Raw genomic sequence first — 18,515 nt, 5'->3', positions numbered from 1 at the left:
AGTAACATTGCGGTAATCGATCCGGAACGAGCGCTGTGTGAACAAAAGCCAGATCTAATTCCGTGTCGAAGTGATGGCATGCGTTATCGCGCGACTCTTTTACCAGCTGTTTTGAAGGAAGATCAACATTCGCGACGAAAACATATGTGCAAACTGTAATGAAGCAGAGATCAGTTAGTTCCTCACTTTCCGCGCGGACGCCGAGATCGTTTGCTTGCTTCAGTGAAAGTATAACGTGCCTAGCGTTGTCGACTCGTACATTACACGTCACGCGCTGATGTCACGTGTCGTTACGGGATCTTCAAGGGTTGTGTGTGAAAGCACGCACATATACCGGGTCATCACTGGCAGTGTGAAAGTGCCAAATCTAGCGACCAGGGAACAATTACAGGAACACTTTACCCCTGTATTTGCCGGAATGGCAGTGTGAAAGGGGCTAAACACATATAATGCTCACTTGAATTAAAAATAAGAAATTTTGTAAACAAGATATGTGATAGTGGTTATTATTATATTGTTTCATGTTAATAAATATATTAATAAAAGAAAAACAACATTAAAAGCATTATCATTCCATAATCCAGTGGTTATGCAGTAGACTGATTCCAGGTCCTTGTGATAACTTGTTTTTTTGTTTGTTTTGTTTGTTATATTCACAGAAGAATTACACCAAAAAAGTACACGCTACTGAAATGAAAAACAATAACTAAATTAATTTAAAATAAATACACTCTTCTTTATCAACCTCAAGTGTGGGTCTTGTTATTGTTTTCATAAGAACATCTTTTATATTTGTTTTAGTCAATTAAGACAACGCTGGCAAATATAAATTAAATTAATTTATAACACAATTGTTTTGGGTGTGTCTTGTTACAGATTAGACAAACATTTTGATGATGGTTTTCGCCACAGAACTTAAAATCACTAAAGTCTTATATTTCATCTTCAAAAGATGTGTCTCGTTTCTGATTTCTACATGAACATTTCAATTCAGGTTTTACTCTCACATGTAATTCAGGACACATGCTATTGAATTAAATTACAAATTAAATTAAATTCCATTCCATTGCAATTCTTTTTCATTCTTTTTGATAGTTGTTCATGAGTCCCATTAAACTGTCCACTATTCTTCATAAAAACTCTCCAGGACTCACAAACTCTTTGGATAAATTTTAGATATAGGTTTCTCCTGAAGCTTCTGACATAATTCATTTATTATTTCGTCTTGTGGACTATATGTAAACATCTCTGATGCAAAATATCTTACTCAGGACAGCACTAAATGAAATGCATTTTGTTTAATACCTCTTATTTTGGTAAAATAGTTAACATTTTGCCCACAACTATATCTTCATAGAATTATAATTCAGAATAAACTGCAGTAGGGGGTCAAATGGACGCTTTGTACATTTTATTGCTTTGACAGCTAGTAAAAAGTTATATTTATATTTTTTACTGTTATTTATAATCACATTTATAAATGTTACCATCCAAAATAAACAATTTAAATAAATAATAATAATAATATAAATATGAATTAAAATAAATAGTTATTTTTCAATAATTCTTCCGTTGCAGTCTTGAATTTGATTGAATACAGTTGTTACCTGTTTCAATATTTTCTGTATTTACATTACAATTTTTATTTATTTATTTATATTTTTTTATAAAGATGTTCATTAAACAATATAATTTCCTGGTTGAATATATTTTCTTTATATGTGTAACGACAGGGTGAAAGGAGTGGCAGGAAGCAAGTGCGAGTTAACAGTTTAATGAGGACAATGATACAGGACAACAATAAGACACAAAGATGACGCTGAAAGGAATACACACTCCAGGATGGTGCAGGAGAGTGAAGGATCAGGAAGGCGGAGATGAGTTGGCAGTAGGAGAGGGTGACACAGGAACTGTGGGGAAGCGAGACGAAGGTAAGTGATGTTGCTTGTTGGTGAGGTGCTGAAAGCGGAGACATGGACATCCAACTCAGAAACACACAAGAAAGCAAACATAAGTCAAGTACATGAAAAAACGCTTACACGAACACAAGAAGCTAGACAAGCCAATATATAGGGATGAGTAATGAGTGACAGCTGTTGCTCATGACAATTAGTGGAGACGCCCACAAACTAATCAGTGCTGACGCGTAATACACAGACTTCACCCACATAGTGCAAAACCCAGAGATCACGGTTTACCGACCGTGACAGTACCCCCCCCTAAGAACGCCTCCTAGAGTTCCCAGAAGGGCCTATCTGCTGATTGTAATCATCAATAAGGGAGTGATCCAGTATGTAGCTAGCAGGTACCCAACTCCTTTCCTCCGGACCGTAATCTTCCAGTCCACCAAGTACTGGAATCCTCGTCCCCTCCAGAATATGATTCACCAAATAAGTTGGTTCCCCATCTACGAGACGCGGCGGTGGGGGAACCGGGGTAGGCGGATTAATACGCGAATAAAACACGGGTTTAATTTTGGACACATGAAGGCGGGATGTATCCTCCTGTACGCTGGAGGAAGTTTGAGGCGGACTGTCACCGGACTAATGATCTTGGAAAATGACCGGAAATGGGCCAATAAATTTGGGAGCTAATTTGTTAGAAATGGAGCGGAGAGGAATATTGTTAGTAGAAAGCCACACTTTTTGACCCACAACGTATACGAGAGGCTTTGACCGGTGGCGATCTGCCTTGGCCTTATTGCGCTCCCTCATCTGGAGCAGAGTCTCGTGGGCTTTGGTCCAGGTGCGGTGGTGCCTCTGGACAAACGCGTGAGCGGAGGGGACCGCGACTTCAGATTCCAGACTGGGAAACGCTGGTGGAGCTGCACTGAAACGGAGAGAGGCCCGTGGCTGACACTGGTAACGAATTGTGAGCGTACTCCACCATAGAGAGTTGTTGGCTCAAGGAAGAAGGATTCTTGGAGACTAAACATCACAACGTTCTCTCTAAATGTTAGTTGGCTCGCTCAGACTGCCCGTTACTCTGGGGATGATAACCCGAATGCAGACTAACCATCGCTCTTAACAATTTACAAAACTCCTACTGGGAGGCCATGTAACCGTAAGACGTGATCAAGGACAGTGACCACTGTCTCCTTGGCTGTAGGTAATTTGGGCAAGGGAATGAAATGTGCCGCCTTCGAGAACCGGTCCACTACGGTCAAAACAACCGTCATGCCATGAGAGGGCGGGAGGGCGGTAACAAAATCTAGAGCGATATGTCACCAGGGTCTCGAAGGGACAGACAGCGGTTGAAGAAGCCCATCTGGAGGCTGGTTAGATGACTTACCACTGGTGCAAACTGAGAAAGCCAAAACTAAATTGTGGACATCGCAAGCGATAAGTGGACACCAGAATCATTGCTTAACTAAAAGTACCCACCGAGCCTGCCTGGAATTGAGTCTTTTGGCAGTTCTAATGTACTCAAAATTCTTGTGATCGATCCAAACAATGAAAGGTACCCCTGACCCTTCCAACCAGTGACGCCACTCCTCTAAAGCTAATTTGATGGCAATTCTGTTACCAATGTCATAATTGCACTCAGCAGGAGATAAACGATGTGAGAAAAATGCACAGGGATGCTTATCACCCGAGGCAGCACGTTGGGAAAGAACTGCTCCTACTCCCATCTCTGATGCGTTGACCTCCACCACGAACTGCCGTGTGGGATCAGGGGCTACAAGGATGGTAGCCAAAACGAAGCGGCTCTTGAGGTTGGTAAATGCAGTTTCGGCTGTAATAGACCACCTGAACGGAGTACTGGGAGAGGTCAAGGCCATCAGAGGTAAGACTAGTTGGCTGAAATAACGAATAAAACGTTGATAAAAATTGGCGAACCCCAGAAACCGCTGTAGGGTCTTACGGGAATCTGGAGATGGCCAATCTATCACAGCCTTTACTTTGTCAGGGTCCATACGTATTCCCTCGGACGAGATGATATACCCTAGGAAGGAGACAGACTGTGCATGGAATACGCATTTCTCCGCCTTGACAAAAAGCCCATTCTCAAGTAATCTCTGGAGCACACATCTGACGTGTTGCACATGTTCCTGGAGAGATGAAGAATAAGAGCCGAACGGCATCACCAAATATTCAAAGTGCCCTCTAGGGGTGTTAAAGGCATTTTTCCATTCATCCCCCTTCCTGATGCGGACCAAATGATAAGCATTACGTAAATCCAATTTTGTTTATACGGATGCTCCCTGTAACCTCTCGAAAGCTGAACACATCAATGGCAAAGTATAGGTATTCTTTATCGTGATGTTGTTCAGCTATCGGTAATCAATACAAGGTCGCAGAGAACCATCCTTCTTACCCACAAAAAAGAATCCTGCCCCCGCTGGAGAAGAGGAAGGGCGAATGAACCTCGATGCCAAGGAGTCTGAAATGTATTTCTCCATGGCCTCCCTCTCTGGAATAGAAAGAGAGTAAAGCCTGCCCTTAGGCAGAGACTTACCTGGAACTAAGTCTTTAGCACGGTCATAGGGACGATGCGGAGGAAGAGAAGCAGCGCGGGACTTACTGAACACCTCCTTCAGGTCCAATTACTCTGCGGGCACATTTGATAACACCATGGTCTCCTTCTGAAAGACAGAAACAGGCACAACAGGACAAGCATAAACCAGAAAAGACTCATGACAACTTTCACTCTACAAAGTGACTGTGTTGGAACCCCAATCCACTCGTGGATTATGTTTGACCAACCAGGGGTGACCTAAAACAATGGAAGCGACAGGGGAGACCAGGAGGTAAAAGGATATGGTTTAGATGTGGTTGCCTGAGGAGAGCAAAGTTATGGGTTCCGTGTTGTGAGTGACGTGGGGCAGTTCCTGGCCATTTAGTGCGGTGACATGGATGGGATGAGACACAGGAAGGACAGGAAGGTTCAGGTGACGTGCAAGGACAGTGTCAATGAAATTACCTTCGGCTCCAGAGTCCAGAAGGGCATGGCAGTCATGAGTATGGTTCTCCCACCTCAGTTTCACCGGAAGGAGAGTCGAAGATGTAGTTGAGGACTTTCCGGTGGAGATCCCACCCGATAGTAGCCTGAAACTTACTACCAGGGCTGGCTCTTTTACCGGGCATGACTGGAGGGAATGACCCGAGTCACTGCAATACAAACACAGTCCCTGAGATCTCCGCCTCTACCGAGCTCTACCCACCTGCATGGGTTCGTGATCAGAGACGGGACCGAACATGTTCTCTCGACTCAAGTGGCCCCGTTCCAGAGAGATGTGAAGGCTTGATGGGCTGGTTTGTTTACCAAGGCGATTAATCCGGGCGTCCACCCGGAGCGCCAGGTCGATGAGACCGTTGAGTGTTGGGGCAACTCGAGGAGGTAGATCTCCTTATAAACACAGTCGGCCAGCCCATGTAGGAATCAATCCCACTGCGCCTCCTCGTTCTACTGGCACGCAGCCGCCAGGGTGCGGAATTGGATGGAGTAATCCGTCACCGACGATTTCCCTTGTAGGAGGTCCGAGAGTTGGTTAGCGGCCTCCCTGACGGCTGCGGGCTCGATCGAACACTCTTTTCATTTCTTCGGTGAGAGCGTTCTGTAACGACGGGGTGAAAGGAGTGGCAGGAAGCAAGTGCGAGTTAACACAGTTTAATGAGGACAATGATACAGGACAACAATAAGACACAAAGTTGACGCTGAAAGGAATACACAGTCCAGGATGGTGCAGGAGAGTGAAGGATCAGGAAGGCAGAGATGAGTTGGCAGCAGGAGAGGGTGACACAGGAACAGCGGGGAAGCGAGCTGAAGGTAAGTGATGTTGCTTGTTGGTGATGTGCGGAGAGTGGATGGGGTTCCGGGGAGACACGGACATCCAACGCAGAAACACACAAGAAAGCAAACTTAAGTCAAGTACATGAAACTATGCTCTCACGAACACAAGTTGCTAGACAAGCCAATATATAGGGATGAGCAATCAGTGACAGCTGTCGCTGATGACAATTAGCGGAGATGCCCACTTACTAATCAGTGCTGACACGTAACACACAGACTTCACCCACATTGTGAAAAACCCTGAGATCACGGTTTACCAACCGTGACAATATGTCACTGCAATAGCATTTGGGACTGTCCTCAATATTTTACTCAAAAGTACATAAGAGGATAATATACAGCCTCTTCTAAGAGTACTTTTTAGGTGTTGGTGGTGGTAATGCATGGAAATTTCACAAAAAAACAAACAAACAAACAAAAAATCATTTGGCCATTAATTGTAATAATCCAGTGAGATTTTAGTCTGACAGCAGGCAGTGCTCCACACATAGATCTGATCATCATCATCATCATCAGTCTGTCTGGAATTACATACAAACTGAGAGAGAATAAACCAGAATAACTTTGACAATGAGATGCCTCAAGAAACCTACTTTTTAGTATTTACTGTAAATCATAGCATGTATCCTGAATTACATATTAGAGTAAAACCTGCAAGAAAATGCTCTTTTAGGCCCAGGTAACAAGACACACCTTTTGAAGTTTAAATAGAAAACTATACATTTTAAATGATTTTATTGAAGGTTTATATTTACAGGTGCTGATCATATCATTAGAATATCATCAAAAAGTTTATTTCACTAATTCCATTCAAAAAGTGAAACTTGTATATTAGAAAATTACAATATTATTTAAGACTAATACAAAGAAAGGATTTTTAGAAATCTTGGTCAACTGAAAAGTATGAAAATGAAAAGTATGACCATGTACAGCACTCAATACTTAGTTGTGTCTCCTTTTGTCTGAATGACTGCAGCAATGCGGCGCGGCATGGAGTCGATCAGTCTGTGGCACTGCTCAGGTGTTATGAGAGACCAGGTTACTCTGATAGTGGCCTTCAGCTCTTCTGCATTCTTGGGTCTGGCATATCACATCTTCCTTTCCACAATACCCCATAGATTTTCTATGGTGTTCAGGTCAGGCGAGTTTGCAGGCCAATTAATAACAGGGATAAAATGGTCCTTAAACCAGGTACTGGTAGCTTTGGCACTGTGTGCAGGTGCAGAATCCTGTTGGAAAATGAAATCTGCATCTCTATAAAGTTGGTCAGCAGCGGGAAGCATGAAGTGCTCTAAAACTTCCTGGTATATGGCTGCATTGACCTTGGACCTCAGAAAACACAGTGGACCAACACCAGCAGATGACATGGCACATCAAACCATCACTGACTGTGGAAACTTTACACTGGACCTCAAGCAACATGGATTGTGTGCCTCTCTTCTCTTCCTCCAGACTCTGGGACCCTGATCTCCAAAGGAAATGCAGAATTTGCTTTCATCAGAGAACATAACTGTGGAGCACTCAGCAGCAGTCCAGTCCTTTTTGAAGCGAGACGCTTCTGACGCTGTCTGTTGTTCAAGAGTGGCTTGACACAAGGAATGCAAAGCTGAATAAAAGACTCGGACCTCACCTGTCGATTCAGAAACCATAAAACCGTAATGCACATGTGCAGTCAACACAAACTGAACGAATCACTCACTGAGACAACTCGGAAGACCCGAGTCATATTAAGATTCGTTCAAAATGAATGAATCATTCATGAACGACATGCAACAGACTGCATCAAGATTAAAAAATGGATATCTGGCAATTTTTTAAGCGCCGTCAAGACAGTAGCCCTCCTCCTGATTCCAGCAAACGGCTGGTTTCCTTAACCTTCCTTAAGCGTAAAGGAGCAACTGTATTTAAAATGCTAGAAAAGAGAGAGACCATAGTTTCTGTTACATCAATCAATCAATCACCTTTATTTATATAGCGCTTTAAACAAAATACATTGCGTCAAAGCACTGAACAACATTCATTAGGAAAACAGTGTGTCAATAATGCAAAATGATAGTTAAAGGCAGTTCATCATTGAATTCAGTGATGTCATCTCTGTTCAGTTTAATAGTGTCTGTGCATTTATTTGTCTGTGCATTTATTTGCAATCAAGTCAATGATATCGCTGTAGATGAAGTGACCCCAACTAAACAAGCCAGAGGCGACAGTGGCAAGGAACCGAAACTCCATCGGTGACAGAACAGGCACACTAGGCCCGAAGATTCAACAGTAGTGTCCCAGAAACTTCACAAAATACAAACAACAGCCACAATTTTGCTTGAAGATATTTGATTAAGCTTTTCTTACTTCAAACAGCAGCTAACATTTTGAGATTTAAGAGAGATTCCTCCGATTTTTTATGGATCAGAAAACCAGCCGTAAGATCAGAGAAACACAGCTTCAGCCATCTTGGATCAGACATTTTGCCTAAGACAAGTCTGATTGACTTGTCTCAGTGATGTCATCTGACATTGTCATTTATAATCATCAAAATGAAAAGAAATAAATCTGTGTAATGAATGAATATAATATACGAGTTTCACTTTTTGAATGGATTTAGTGAATTATATCACCAGGACCTGTAAGGGTGTACTCACACTAGCCAATTTGAACCGTGCCCGAGTGCGTTTGACCACCAAAGCGCGGTTCATTTGACTAGTGTGAGTGCTCCGAATCGTGAAATTATCACAAAATTATCCACAAAGAAAACAGAGCGATGCACTCCATTGTGTTCAAAGAGCGCCGCTCTTCCGATTTATCCCGAAACCGTCGCACCATAATGATGTAAGCGTGCTCCGGTACGAATGCTGAAACCCTATATGTGAGTGCAGGCCAGAGGGGGAGTGGGGAGGGGGGACAATCGTACTCGGGTCCGGTTCATGGCAACCGTGCCTAGTGTGAGTACACCTTAAAACTCTGCAGAACAACTGCAGTATCTTCCTCTAGGGGGCAGTAATACTAGAGACTCTTTGGAAGGCTTTGTAAGCCATTCTTGAACATCAATAGTGTGACTTCTGCATTGCTTTTGAAAATAATTTCTAAAGACTAATATCAGAGATTGTTTGTGCTATAAAATTAGAATACAATAAAATAGAAATAATCTTAAATTATATTTTAACCCATATATCTTAAAAATAATCTCTTACCTTATCTGTTATTGGTAAACATCCTCCGTAGATAACCGTACACTTAACAATGGAGCTTACTCTTAAGATGCTTTGTGAATGTTCATCCTCTATTTCTATTAAACGTCTAACTTTTTCTATGGCTTTTGCTCATATAAGTCCTGTGCACTTATGTAATAATTAATATTCTCACAACTAAAATCAGTATTTTCTGCCTCTTAAATAATCCACTCTGTATCTGCAGTATTATGTTCTGCTGAGCTCTCAGGTGCTATCTGTTAACTTTCTCTGTGACTGTGTTTGTTCTCGTGTTATTAATGTATATCAGATGAAACTTCCACAGGAGATATTAACTGTTGTCTAGGCTGGGTTTTCACCATTAGTCAAGTATGGGCACGTGTTTCTGTCGTTCGCAAGAACTGCACTGCAATGTTGTGTAGCTCTTGTTAGAAGAGCTTCCTTTTACTAAGATCCCTGGAATTACAGAGATCATCATTAAACCAGATAACATGCAGTACAGTCTATTCACCTTATTCCGCCCCGCCCACTTTTAATACTTCGCATTTCCGCATTTTGTCATCTGACATTCCCGCTAAACCGATATGGCAAGTCCGGTTACTAGTTTAGTAGTTGTAAGATTGTTTATAGCTAGCTATAACTGTGGCGAAATGACAGAGAACGTTATGTTATAAATTGGGAGCACGATGGTCTCAAATTGTCCCATCCATCGTCGCTGTTAATGTGGGTAATGTTAGACGATATGAAGAAGTGGCCAGAGTTAACCTATATATTTAACTGCCCTGTCAGAAGGAGTTGATGGAGCAGCAAGGAAAAATTATTTAAAAAAAATGTACCCAGGCTTTCCAGTAGAGCTGTAGTCAAGTCCAGCTTTGTCGAGTCCAAGTCAAGTCCAAGTCCAGGACTAGTCGAGACCGAGTCAAGACCGAGTCCAAATGAGAGAAAAAAGGGTCTTCTTCAAGACCACACACTTAACTACTGATAATGTTTGTGATGCGAGAGAAAGCATATCTCCTATTCTAAGAAAATTAATTAAATTATTATTTGTAATGATCAAAAAGCATGTGCAAAGTAACAACTCTGTAGGACAGGGGTCTCCAAACTACATCCTGGATGGCCAATGTCCTGAAAAGTTTAGCTCCAACTGGCCTTAACACACCTGGAAGATTAGTGTGTCTAGTAAGAGCTTGAGGTTCAATTGTGTATAATTAGGGTTAAAGCTAACAGGGGCGTTAAACAAGATCCTGGGCCCTATGCATAGGCAGTCCTGATGGGCCCCCATGGCCCCCACCCATGAAAATATCCAGGTAAAAAATATATATTTCAGATTCATACTTTTCAAAAATAAACTATAAAGGACACTGGCCCTCTAGAACAAAATAATTTGAAGGTCAAATGATTTTTATGTACGTTATTTTCATTTTATTTACTTAATAATGCTGCTTTTGCTGACATTATGTCTCTGGTCAAAAATTAAAATGACTGATGCCTTGGCACAGGGCACAGACACACGCAAAGCTCGGGATATGACAAATGCGCGCAGCAAGGCTAGAAGGGATACGTTTGGCTCTACTGGGCATGCGCACATAAATACAGCAATATTTTTGTTATACTGTACTAGTGCTTGCATAGACTCGGCGCTGTTGGAAATAATTATGCATGCATTAACCATAATGCATACAAAGTGTTTGCAAGTACGACGTAAATTTTAGAATTACAATATTGCGTGGAGCTGTTACTATATGACCTTATGTTGCATGTAAAAATAAAATATGTAATGTAATAATTAGGGTTGTGCCTGAAGCCGAATTCCTTATTCGGAATGGCAAGGATAATGGCTTAAAAAACGAATAACGCTCAAGGAATAATTCTGCCTGAATACTCGGCTGAAGCTGACACAGTCTGGTGTTTGCTAGATAACAGGTTAGCCAGGGCATCAGCGTCAGAAGTGAATGAATGTAAACTTTATGAGTGAAAAGAGCGCAAATCAAACACCGCATTGTTGTCGCCTCTCTGTGCATCTCTCAGAAATCAGAGCGTTGCAAGAGTAATTTTACCTATAATAATAGGCTACATCATACACGTTATATTATTTGTATATATTTAAAAGGCAAATATTGAAAGCTTAGGCTACCATGATTCGAATGAATGGAATAAGCACAGCGCGCTCACCAATCAAACAGCCGCGCTGCGCGTCTCAGTCTCTCAAAAACCAAATCAGTTCTCTCTCAAGAGTAGGCTAATAATCAGCTTCGATACGGATACATTGTCTACTTGTCCTACATGTTTGCATATTTACCTTTTGCTGGTTTGCGCGGAACACACACATCTGTTTAGTGAAGTTCATTAACATTAAGACTCGCTCAAAGTGTTCTGCGTACTGAAAGTGTGCCCATTGAATGGATTCAGTCGTGTTCAAATGATCACTAAACGTTTGTCATGACATATCTCTGCTTGCATGATAAATATTATTTTAGAAATTACTAATTATTTCAGTTTAACACGACATACTTGTTCAGTGATAACTACGCAAAAATATATAAAATGTCATAACAGTCTTATCAAGTAACTGTACGATGTTGTATCCGAATGCAGATAGGAAACATTTAGTGATTGCTACAGATGGGTCATTCTACGGAAATGTCCATTTTTCTGTCCCTAGCCTTTACAGAAATATTACACTTGAAAAACACTTTAGGTTTACAATTTTTTTATATTTTAAAATGAAACAATATGTTATTTGAACAATTACACTTTCTTGAGCCATCAATGTGGCAATATTAGATTTTTATTAATTAATTAGAATTCCAAGCACCACAGAAGTGCTCGTCCCCACAGTCATGTACAGAGGGAAAATGCTTTATTTTGAGGTCAAAAACAGTGTTTTCTTCCATTTAAAATACAACCATGTGTCCATAACTATCAAATATATGATATAAATTACATTAAAAAACAAAATGCTAAATAAATATTATAAATTATATAAAGAAAGTAGTGGTCCCCTGGAGTTGTGTCACTGGTGTTACCGTTTAACAAAAAAGCTCTTATTTTGAAATAACAATCACGCTGATGACATCGCTCGACTTCCTACTTCCAATTTTCTGGAGATCTATGAAGAGAAGCCATTGGTAAGTCCACTGTCTCTTTTCAATTATCAGAAATCTTCTCATTTATCTCATGATTTCATATGAAGCTTTTAGTTGAAGTCACTGGTATGACCTCTTTTATTGTTTGGGCATTGTAAAAAACTAGAATACAAATGGATTAAACTACTTAATTTAGTGAGTACACCATGATTGACAACATGTGGTTTGATACCTTGCAGCAGCCATTTTGTAAAATGCAGTTTTCATGAAAATTGTCACTGGTGTTACTGTCACTGGTGTCACCTTCCTTATGGGTAACACCAGTGAAGATCAGTAACACCAGTGACTCCCTTTTATAGATAAACTTTGTTCAAAGCTATTAATTTAGTTATTTTGCATAAAATAGCACTAAAATTATGATTCTAACTTTTCTTTGTCATTGTTAATCCTCCTTTAGTCATGTATTTCTAAATTGAGGGTATGTCTAAACTGAGCGCAACTGAGAAACAGCGACTATACAGAAAGCGTAGGGATGCAGAGCAGAGTATTTGCAGAAAAGGAAACAGAGCTATGTCCGTGACATTGACACACAAAAAAGAAAGAGTAAGTGATTTGAGTGAAAGGGAGAAGAGATATGAGTGAAAGGGATGGAGGGTCCGTCAGCAAAACCCAAATCCCCCCCCCCCCCCATCATCACCAGCTAGATCACCCAGCATTTCAAGGTACAAACTGAACTGTTACAAATACAGAAATAAATGATAAAAGAGATATAAAAGTGCATAGCATTCAGTACCTCCACATACACACTCACACTCACTCACAAACACTCTCTCTCTCTCTCTCACACACACACACACACACACACACACTCATACTCACTCTCTCTCTCTCACACACACACACACACACACACACACACACACACTCTCTCTCTCTCTCTCTCTCTCTCTCTCTGTCTCTCACACACACACACAAACACACACACGTTTGTTTTTGTGTAAAGTGTGTTCATCCCATAGGCGTAATGGTTTTTATACTGTAGAAACTGTATATTCTATCGCCATTCACCAACCCTACACCTAACCCTAACCCTCACAGGAAACTTTGTGCATTTTTACTTTCTCAAAAAATCTCATTCTGTATGATTTATATGCATTTTGAAAAATAGGGACAAGGGTTATGTCCTCATAAGTCACCCTCTCCTTGTAATACCTGTGTCATACCCATGTCATTATACAGAGTTGTGTCCTGATATGATACAGAAACAAGAGCACTCACACACACACACACACTCTCTCTCACTCACTCGACAACGTAGGAGAGATGCACAAAGGGAAATAGAGAAACTGAAAGACAAGATCATCGGTTAGAAACGAAGATATGAAATGGTGAAGAAATGAAGTTAAAATGTTAAGTTAAAATGTTGTCTATAATATTTTTCTAACTCTGATTTCAGTTCTTATGAAATGAGTCATTTGTATATGTTATGTATGTCACTGGTGATATGTTGTGTCACTGGTGTTACTGTTTTTTTTTCTTTCACATTAAATAAAATCTGTCATATGTGGCATAATGATCATTTTAAATTAATTGAATTCTGCTGCACTTAAGAGTTAAGCTTTAAATGATTGTATTATTGCTTGTTTAAAACCTTTTTTTCAAATATTTTCATTGTTATAGCAAATACATGGTTGTGCAATTGAACTAACATCATTCAGTCACACTTTTAACAAACCTGATTAAAATAAATAAAACATAATCACCGTATTAGTTAGATCATCATTAATTTTCTGTACCTCTGACTGCATGTGCTGAAAAAAAAATTAAAAAATATTTCATAACACCTTTAATATCGCTAAAGAAGTAAGGTAACACCAGTGACAAAAAAATGGTGTATGCGGTCTTTAAATACATGCACACAAAAAATAAAAAATCATTAAGCTGTAATTTATGTGTACTCATAAAGTCAAAGGGTAATCTAATAATGTGGTCTAAGTTTAAATGTTAGAAAAAGAAATCAATTTTAAGAGATCTTGCCATACCAAATGTGGACGTTTCTGTAGAATGACCCAGATACAAATACTGGCTGTTACATGAAAATTTAAATATGTAATGTCATAATTATACAATTTTTTTTTAATTTACATATGTAGGCTAATTGTTGCATAAGGCTATACATTAATAAGCGTAGTCGAGTAACTCAAGCATTTTTAATTAAAAAAAATCGACTAGTAGAATTCAGTAGTCTTGCAACCCCTATACTGTACAACAATAATTAGGATTTCATTATTGTAAAGGGGACGTTTGAGGCTATCTGGGTGTAGATGTAAATAAAACACAATCTAACAGGTAGAAAATTAAATTAGAAACATCTAAACTTTTCAGGTCGCAGTAAGTGCACCGCTGGTCATGCACATCCTTTCCCGGAACAATACTGAAAGCTAAGGCAAGATGGAGAAACAGATGATCATAGTTGTACAAGGATAGCCATTTTTTAAATGAATCTATTAGCAGAGCTACTGCAAGGGATTTTAAGTGAATTCCATTTATTCTTTGCTGAAACTTCTGCGTCATCATGAAGAGCGGGTCATGGTTGCCCAGCAACAGCAGACGCCACTGGAGCGCGAGCGCAGATTACAGAGTGCTTTGGAAATAAGGAGAGTGGCGCGCCTAGCGTTTTCCACACGTTTTCAGTAGCGACATCATGCAAATGTGGTTTTGTTTTGAAGGAGAAATTTTTTATTTTATTTTTTTGCTGGACTCGGTCGAGACCAACTAGAAGACTTGGCGAGTCCAATGGCCAAGTCCAAGACAAGTCCGAGTGCAAATTCAACGAGTCCGAGACAAGTCCGAGACGACAGAAAAATGTCTCGAGTCCGGACTCGAGTACTACAGCCCTACTTTCCAGTATTTCCACAGTGAGACAGTGGGTCGTGTACTGTTACACAGCGAGGGTTTTTTCGTCTTTTTAAAATTGAACGTGCAACCAGTCAGTCCAGCAGTCTAATCTCTCAGCGTGGTGCTGGTTAGTGGAACTTGGAAGTGAAAAACGCTGTATATCCAGGTATGCATAATGATTAGGCAGATTTTATTTTACAAATAAAACAAGCCAAAAAAAGATTATATATCACTTATAAAAGATTAAATGCAAAATTAATAGTTAAGATTGATGTGGTTTGGAATTGGTAAATTATACCAAAAAATATGATCAGAAAATCAACTTGCCTCTTAATTCTGCACAGTGTATATACAAAAGGTAAGGTAAAGGTAAGATTTGGTAGGTGTACGTTAAGTCTAATCAATGAATAATGCAGGTAAATGTCAAGTGTAATAATAATAATGAATGATTCTAAAATAAGACCGCTGTAAAATCTTTGAAATGTATTTTAGGTTTGCCATGTTCTGTACAGGGCTGAGGACGTGTAAGCTGCTCGTCTGGGATCATTCACAGCAAGTTACATGTGCCATACAATCAGCAATTCTGTGCCAAGACTGTAGCTAGACTACACACCTTTTATTTTAAGTGTATGCTTCCTCGTGTCAGATGAGTTTCAGACAGGTGACCTGCTGCTTTCCACAAGATACTTGCAGCTTTGTAAATAAGCAGGAATGAGAATAATTAGGTTAAGGATAGGATATTAGGTGATTGGGATGTGGGTGAAGACTAACTATATGAAATAAGTTGTTTTAAATCAGTTGTTAAACAAGAGACAGACTGTGATTTGTGTTTTAGAACATGGATAATTTAATATAAGATGTATAAAATCATTTGTGATGTATTGATCAGTGTTTGTTGTTTTCAGGAAGCAAGAGACACCTTCTACTGACCATCCTGTAGAACTTGACATGACTTATTCCTTCAAATCAGAGATTAAAGATAAAAAAAGATCAAATTAAGATAAATAAAAACTATTTACAGCAGGTAATGTCAGGTGACTTTCAGCGAGATCAGGAGCATGTGGATCTGATCCTCACAGCTGTCCACTGCATCACTGCATCTGTGGAAATAATTCAACATTTTTACATTAGTACTTACAATATATCATGAGTATTAATATATGATGGGACCCGAACCTAGAACTGTGTATGTGTGTGTGTGAGAGAGAGAGAGAGAGAGAGAGAGAGAGAGAGAGATGCATTAGAGACAAAACAGTATACACACTGTTAACTGTAGTGTTCAAACGTAGGTCAGTATCTGAATGAGAAATGAGGCTAGCTGGCCTGCTATCACCTGCAATCTCTGTAGCAGGAATAATGTGAGCTATTGTAATGTACTATAATATCTTGTACTACCCTAAATATTAAATAAATTGGTGGACAATGGTAATCATGGAACATTCGTGGTCTTTGTTAACTGCCTGTTACTGATCATAAATGTATTCATAGAACGGACTTCATAAATCTAACGTTAGGCGAGCAAACACATAGCTAGTTAAGGTTAGCTTACCCGAATCTGACAACCTTTTCATCCCCGGCGTGACCTCTTTAACGGGACATCGTAGTCGAGCCATTTCTCGGGGTAAGGGTGTTCGTCAGTCGCCTTCCCGTCCATGAAATGGTACGAACACACATAAGAGCGCTTGGGTGGGCGCTTCACATTTAGCGCCTTCATCCATTTCCTCAGGTGCTTCTCTTCTTTAGGTGCTGGGTGTAAATTATAAAGTGCAGCACAACACTCCGACCGCTTCACCGTGTGTTCGCTACATCGTTGGTGCAATTATTATTTTTTAATACAATTGTTATGCAGCCCCTAACTGAGCATATAATACTTGATATATCTGCGTTCTGTTATCTCGCACTCGCAGAGAGAAACACTAAGAGTCCTCTACGTATGAACGAGCCCAGACAATGAGAGGTGCAGGTGTGTATTGTTTAAAACTCAGGTGACTGTGATCGCTGGGTGATTGTGGTGGAGGAACCTGGCCAATCCGTGACATTAAGAGCTTTAAAAACAAACAACAACATTTTTAATTGAATTCTAAAATAGACAGGAAGCCAATGAAGAGAGGCTAAAATTGGCTTGCAGCAGCATTGTGCACCATCTGTATGTGTGCAATGGATGACTGAGGAAAACCCAAATATAATGAATAATAGTAGTCAAGGCGGGAGGTAATAAAAGCATGAATGACTTTGTCCAGGTCATTAAAAGTTAAAGAAAGCTATTGGACAGCCATTACTTGATGTCCCTAAGACAAGCCAATAAGGGTTCAATGGTCCCACCAGCTTTCAATGGTATGTACAACTGGGTATCATCAGCATATGATTTCAATGAAACATTATATGTCCTAATAATGTCTCCCAAAGGTCGCTTGGTATGAGAATCAATATCATATCATATCATAAAGAATCATCTGATTTACATTTACATTTACCCGGGTCTCTCACACCAAAGGTATGTGTCTTATCCACTGCGCCAACACCATCCTCTTTTTTATTTACACCTCTATTGAAATGTTACTAAGTAATTTTTATTCTGAGTCAATTTTAAATGAGCTACTTGAGTAGATTTTAGACTGGGATTTTTACTTGTAGCTACGTAATAACATTTAATTAATGTAACTTTTACTTGAGTAGAATATTTTTGTACTCTGTCCACCTCTGCCACATTGACTCCAATTTTTTGTTTTTTTATTTAGTCTTTTTGATTTACAACAGAATTTAACCTTTACTGTTCTGTTTGACACTGTAAAGGTGATTTGACACAATCTGTATTCTATAAAGCGTTATATAACTAAAGGTGACTTGACTTAACAAACTGTAATGGATATAAATACATCCATAATTTAAAGATTGTCAATGCAGTGTTATAATCAGATGTGATAATAATTATTAGCTTCTTTTTGGCTGGAAGTCTTGGTCCAGGCATCTACAGAACCAGTGCTCTTCCCAAACACAGATTCATGTTCGAAATAAACTCCCTGACTCAGCTGATCAGCACAGTCCATAAGAGCTGTGGGACTGATCCCAAATTAAATATTTATCATGTGTCTACACAAAAACAAAAGACCTAAAACTTAACATTTAAACTTGTTCATTTATTTAAGTCAAGCAGGTTTCGGTGAAAAAAGTAACAAATATTTCCAAAATATTTCTAGATTAGTTTAAACAGGCAGCATTTTTATGAGGCTGATACAACAATGTTCAAATTATATAATTATTTCATTGCAATTTGTTTTTTTTTTTTACATTTTATAGTAACCTACAGACATTTGTCTATGAATGGTAATATTTAATCTTAATTTATTTCAGAGAACTGTGTGAATGTTATTACATATTAAGCATAATTAAGTGTAATTAAGTGATAATTAAGCATTAATAATGAACAACTAAATCACTGAAGGAAATAGGAACTAAAAGAAACGAAAAAAGAGAAGAGACATGTATAAATGCAACTGGACAGCTTGTTATTGTTATTGATTGTTATTTTTTAAAAACAATATTATTTGCCTATAAT

The sequence above is a fragment of the Carassius auratus genome, chromosome 3 (assembly GCF_003368295.1).
Source record: "Carassius auratus strain Wakin chromosome 3, ASM336829v1, whole genome shotgun sequence".
Taxonomy (NCBI): Eukaryota; Metazoa; Chordata; class Actinopteri; order Cypriniformes; family Cyprinidae; genus Carassius; species Carassius auratus.
This window is presented reverse-complemented; position numbering follows the sequence as displayed.